The sequence below is a fragment of the Dermacentor variabilis genome, chromosome 7 (genome assembly GCF_050947875.1).
Source record: "Dermacentor variabilis isolate Ectoservices chromosome 7, ASM5094787v1, whole genome shotgun sequence".
Classification (NCBI taxonomy): Eukaryota; Metazoa; Arthropoda; class Arachnida; order Ixodida; family Ixodidae; genus Dermacentor; species Dermacentor variabilis.
Window position 1 is genome coordinate 36,017,522 of NC_134574.1, and position 6,643 is coordinate 36,024,164.

A 6,643-nucleotide genomic window follows, 5' to 3' on the forward strand; every position below is an offset into this window, starting at 1 on the left:
AATCATCGTGCTGCACGAGTCCGCGTAGCTACTGAACCTGACTGCTACGTTCGAGCCCGATTGTCCGGATTGCGGAGATCCCTTCTGCACTTCACAAGGCATGCTCTGGCGGTATCCCTCGTTAGGGACCACGATGATCTCACCACGGAAGAAGAGCGGGAGGAGGTGCTCAAGAGCTCATACCTCGCCGCTCAGCTACGGGCCGCCCGGAGGGCCCGCGGCGTGGCGGTCAGGCACGGCCTGCCCGTCCCGACTTGGGAGCGGCCAGGGGCGGCTCCTCCCTCGTAAGGGGGTTTCAGAGTCGCTCCTTAGGACTTAAATAAAGTTCATTGCCTGTCTGAATCGTGCTGTAGCTTTTCAGTGGCGCGAGCATGGACTGACACTGTTGTTTTTTTGCGCAGCACCTCCGGTTCACTTCCTGATTGGAGCGGGGACGAAATTGAAAATAAATCAGAGATAGAAAAAATCTTAGCACAACTAAATTAATGGGTTCAATTAAAAATATGATATCACTGCATAAGTTTAGTTACAAGTTGAGTTACTGAAGCGGGTGAAATGATTAGAATTAGAAATCGCTGATTACCACACACCAAAGCACATAATTGTAGATTTTAGTGACCCGCCACATGATCAAGACCTTGGCGAAATACTTGGAAACCTGGAAGTAGTAAGCGGAAGTAATGGCGTCACTAATGAAGTCACACTCGAGAAGATGAAATTATATTTAACCGGCTAATTAATGGTAAACAGTCTCCTGGCATAGACTGAACGCCTGCCTAGCAGTGCGGATGTAACGTCACTCCCTCCTCTCTTGCTTCTCCTCTACCGGAGCTTGCTCGCAACAGCTGCGCGCGCACGCGCGTTACATGCTCTGACGTCAGCAGCAGAGAGGGCGCGCAAGGCGCACTTTTTGCGCCCCGCCAGGCCGCGCTCGCCCTCCATCGCTCCTCGACCACATATCGTGCCTCCTGGGGAAAGCCGTTCGTTTGCTTAGCCTAATAAACACCAGCGCTGAGATGCGAGTGCCACTAAGAGACACCTTAGTCAAAGATTATGGTTGCCTACCATTTCTTAGTTCTTTTTAGATTGCAAAGTGCCGATATCTATGCAACCTGCTCGTATAATTGATTTCAATACTCAGTTTACTCACCAGATAGTACCGCTTGGCCACCTGGGCTAAAAGCTGTGTGCACAGCCTGACAGAGGCCGACGTAGCTGTTACAAGCCAGATACAGCGGAACGGCAAGAACAAGACACTTAACAACAATACATGAAGTGGAATTTTAAGCATATATGCTAATAAACAACGCCAACAAATAAAAATAATGCAGAACGAAAATAAAAAGAGTGCGTCATCAGTACATTTACTACAACACTTTTACTTATTTAAACATTTATTACAGCACTTATACAAAAATCGCTCGCAACTGAGATGACGACATGCATTGCGCTTCTTTGTATTTGTTCAAAGGTAAAGGGAGGTCATGTTGTGGCACTTGCAGTTTGTAAACTCTGCGATAACGTAGAAGAAACCACATATCTGTGCTGCGTGTATTTAACACAGGCCTGTGTAGACATAAGCTCCCCGTTGTTTCTAAGAACTGCGCAAATATTTCATTTCAAATTAAATAGACGCCAGAACACGATATAGTCATACATAGTCGTTATGCGAATTATATAAAAGTTTTGAAAATCACTCACACTAGATTCACCATATTTAAGGTTTCCAATCTGTCGTAAAACTCTTTTGCAATGTTCGAACTTTTTGTTTTTTTAGCTGATGTTCGCCAGGCCAAACTACAGTAATTCATTTGAGAAGCAACCAGTGAATAATATATTTTAATTTTAATATTTAAAGAAGCGCACGGCAACGTGACATCGCACCACTGACCGATGCAAGATTTTTACATAGGTTTAAAATGTGTGAATCCCATGTAAGATTCGGAGATAGTGTTACGCCTACTAAAGTCTGTTCCTCAACAATTTCTATTTCATCATTACTGCTTCTAATGACGTGCTCTAACCTCTTAGCCTTGCCTCTGGCCCGGACTGAAAACATAATTTTTATTTTGAAGGATTAATTTTGAGCGAGTATGGTGAAGACCAGCTGACAAGCTTTAATGTTAAGTATGATTACAGTCGACTGGCAGTTTGGTCGCGTTAGGACAAGAAAGAAGCACGGTGCAATCTTCAGAATATAATGAGCTTTACTGCCGAAACAATGTTAATTACGATATTGCTGCATTAACTGGTCTTCTGAAAAAGGACCTGCCGTTTACGTGGGGACCCGCTCATACTGCCGCGTTTGTCCACCTCACCAACATTCTCACCAAGCCACCCATACTGGCTTACTTTGAGAAGTCCTCTCCTACAGAGGTGCGTACCGATGCCAGTGGTGACGGTATCGGAGCCGTCTTAGCGCAGAGCCAAGAGGGTCAAGATCGTGTTTAAGGCCTACGCTAGCCGCCGCCTCACAGCAGCGGAGCACAACTATTCGATTACAGATCGTGGATGCCTGACTCTCGAGCTGTCGGCTGAACTGACCAGCGCTGCAGTTATCCATTGTAAATATACCTTGGAAATAGTCTCCAGTTCTTAATCCTTTTTGTTATTATGGGTTTTTACGTCCCAAAACCACTTCTGATTATGAGGCACGCCGTAGTGGAGGACTCCGGAAATTTAGACCAACTGGGGCTCTTTAAGGTGCACTTAAATCTAAGCGCACAAGTGCTTTCGCATTTCGCCCCCATCGAAATGTGGCCGCCGTGGCCGGAATTCAATCCCGCGACTTCGTGCGCAGCAGCGCAACACCATAGCCACTGAGCAACCACGGCGGGTCTTAATCCTTCGCTCGCGTAACACCATTTATGTTAACATTAAACAGAGGCGCTTTCAATACGCTTCCTTGCGGTATGCCTCTGGTTATTGTCAGCAAGGATGACTTGTGCGTGCTGATACATATATATTATCTCCTGTTGGAAAGGTAAGGTCTAATTAAAGATAAAGGTTTGCCGTGTATTCCACAGATCGATAACTTATGAGCTAAAATTTTATCGTCAAGTGAATCAAACGCTCTGCTGCACTTGTTCAACTGTCATTCAATAATTATTTTTTATAAATTAAAACTAAACAGCCCTCACATCAATTGATTAATTTCAGGCACCTGATCAATAACAATAATACCAGATTTGTACGTAAATCGGATTTTCTACTGCGGATGGTTCATTCTAATTATGGAAAGTGGCGTCATCGTTCGCTGTTATAAAACTTTGGAATTGCTTACCCATCAGCTTTAAATCTTCATCCTTTCAAACATTTAGTCATGCCCTCAAGCTTTTTTATATGTATAACTATATTTACGTCATTAATTACACTACACTTGCCATTTCTATGTATTGACAGTTTTTTATGCCCTATAGGCTTGTATACAGACAATTTTTTCTCGTTAATTTTATTTTTCTATGTTGTACTTTCACGATTGCGTTTTCTTCTTTTAGTTGGCTTGCTCTTCTTTTGTACATCTCTCCATTGTTATTATTAATCGAAAGTCCCGTTGTATTCTATGACATTGGGACCCTCATTTGTATGTTGTCTCTTACCAATAAATTATTTCCAAAGAATAATAAACTAAAACTGAAACTGAAGTTTACGAATAAGGATAGAGGTATTAGTTTCTTTTGGATGTTTGTTAGTACGTGTTCGTTCACTTCTAATAATGCTGATTGCGATAATTGTCCCTTAAGAAAAATATATTGTGAATCTGAAAAAAGCTCTATCCTCTAAAGAAAGTTGTTGAGCCGATAATACAAGATTTTTTTCAAAGGAAGAAGGAAGACCACGAAGTGCGGACGCGCTTCGTGTCGGCTCCGGTACTTTCCTGTGTTTTTGGCGGATTATTGAACTTCTCGTGGAAATTCTTCTGACCAGTGATCGGCGGAAGCTTCAGGACTCCCCCGACACCAATTTTTGCCAGGTTGGCCCATTTTCTGGCCGGTAAGCAGCGCCTTTTGTCCCGCCACGCAGGCGGGGCATGCTAGGCCTATCATCCCCACGTACGCCGCCATTGCCCGGCCGCCGTGGCGGTGGGGCGTGCCAAGCCTAACGTGCCGCGGGAGCTCATTGCAGCTCCCAGTCGCCGACGACAACTTGCCAGGCCTTTCCCGGCGTTAAATGGAACTTGTCCAGATTGAAGAAACAGAGATGAGGCCGGAAGATTTCGGCGAGGGAGCGGGGTGGTGCGATGTCAAGAGGAAGAAAGAGGCCGATGGTGCGACCGAGTCGGCGCATAACCGGCAGGTGCTCATGCAGTGGCGGATGGTAGCCACGTCAACTACGGGAATCACCACAGCGCAGTACAAAAGGAAGTACGCCCGTCAAGTGCCGCAGATTTCCATGGCAAGCCGAATGCCATAGTTACCGCCGGACGATTACAAAATCGTCGTACGCCCCCGAGGCGGTTTCAACGGACGCGATTACGGGGTGGATCGCGTTCCCTGCTGCCTACGTAACGTTGCGGGCGTAGGCAGAGAAGTGGCCGGGGAAGATAGCACCTGCCTCAACGTTAAACGGGACGTCGTAGTGCTCAGCATGCCGTCTGAAGACAGAGCCAAACGTTATATAGCCATTAGCAAGCTCTGCATCGGAGACCGAAAGTTCGAGGCGAACGCCTATCAAGCCGCCCCGGAGAACACTTCCAAGGGCCTGATTAGGAACATTTCTAAGACCGAGAACCCGGCAGATGTCATCGCTAATCTAGTGACGCAGCGCAACCTCGGAGTACTCCACGCCAAGCACATGGGCAACACGATGAACATTATCGTATTGTTCGACGGACTTCACGTACCGAGATACATATATGGATTCCACATACCGAGATACGTTTAAAGGAAGCAGATTGACGTGTGATAGACAACGGGCCGACGTGTGCCCCAATCCCAACGACAAGATTTGCGGTGGATGCGGACGTAACAATATGTCGCCTGACCATCGATGCGAGCCGCGGTGTCGACTGTGTGGCAAGAGACGCTTCACGGGAGACCGCAGGTGCAAGGCGAAATACAAGACCCCATACATAGTCAAGCGTCACCAACTAGAGCGAAAAAGAGAAGAAGATGAAGAAGTGGCCGCAGCGTTCGGCAACGGTTACAACAGCAGCTACTGTAATGGCAACGGAGGCTACTACCTCAATGACACAGAGATAGACCATCATTAAGTCACCGACAACCGAAGAGGACGCTCAACTAGCCGCGGCGTGAAGGGTGGAGCGAGAAAATCCCGATCGCGCGCTCGCAACTGGGCACAGAGGCCGAGAAGCACGTCAATGACGCGCGCTGGCGCCGGTTCGGGCACCGCAGTTGTCAGCCACATCAATCAACAAAGTCAGCAGCAGCAGCCGTGACAGCAAAACAAGGTCACAGCAGCCCTGGGCAACAGGTGATCTGGACGGCTGTCGCTGCTTCCCCCGGCGGCGGAGGCGCTCCGGCGGGCCGCCTTGGTGGACCCGCCGTCGGCGGCGGCGGTGGGAACGAGCTCGAGCGAGCGATAGAGCGAGTGCTACGAAAACGCCTAAAACCATTACAATCGGTTATTGCCGAGCGTAGACACGAAAATGCGCGCCTTAGAGAGGAAATTTTCATATTGAAAGGCGAGGCTCCATGACCGCAATAACCGCAGCAACATCAAACGAGGATGCCGCCGTCCTGGGTGCCTCGATCGCCGGCTCCGTCGCGGCCTGAGCCGGCCGGGATGGACACGGACGATGAGAGCGACTCGGTGGAGCCGGCGGATGAACACGAGCATCGTCCAGTTACCGCGAAGAAGATCGCGCTAGATCCTGCAAGACCCGACACCAAACAGCGATGTGGTCGTTACGAGAAACTACAGAAACGAGTAGACAGCATCGAGAAGAGCCTCGCGGAACGTTTTGCTACACAGACGGCACATATGAACGACATGTTCAATAACGCGGTCGGTAAGCTCTCTGAGCAAATAACACAAATGTTCGCCGCGCACTTGGCGTGAATAGACGACATAGAAGCGAGGCTTCCGCCAGCTGCGGGCCGACCAATAACAACGATGCGCAAGCCGTACGCTAGACAGCAACAACACAATCAGCAGCAGCGAAACACGTTCACAGACGTAGAGACGCAACCGCAGCTGCAACCGCAGCAGCAACCAAGTTGATTCGATGGCCACGGTTTAAATTAAACACAAGCATCACTAAAGCTACACACGTAACGAACCACTCTAACACTTGGAAATAACAATACACAATCTGGCAGTGGAACTGCCGGGGCTACAGGAGGAAGCGGTGTAATTTCTAGCAATTCATACGCAGCCGCGAGACGAAACCGGACGTGATCCTTTCACACGAGACAATCCATCCGGTCAAACTAGCTGGCTACAAAGCCATAGACGCGACCGCGACGGACAACAGCCAAAGAAGGAAACGGGTTACACCCCGCGTGGCGGGGGGCGCGGGGCCGAGGGCGGTGGTGGCACGCCGGCCGTCGCCCCTGCCACGCCCGTCGTTGGTGGCGGCCGTGCTCGACGTAACGCCACTGTGGCGCAGCGCGAACTTGCCTGCGGAAATATACCTCACGTGTTCGTAGAATTAATTCCTAAGAGCAGCCGAGGACTCTTC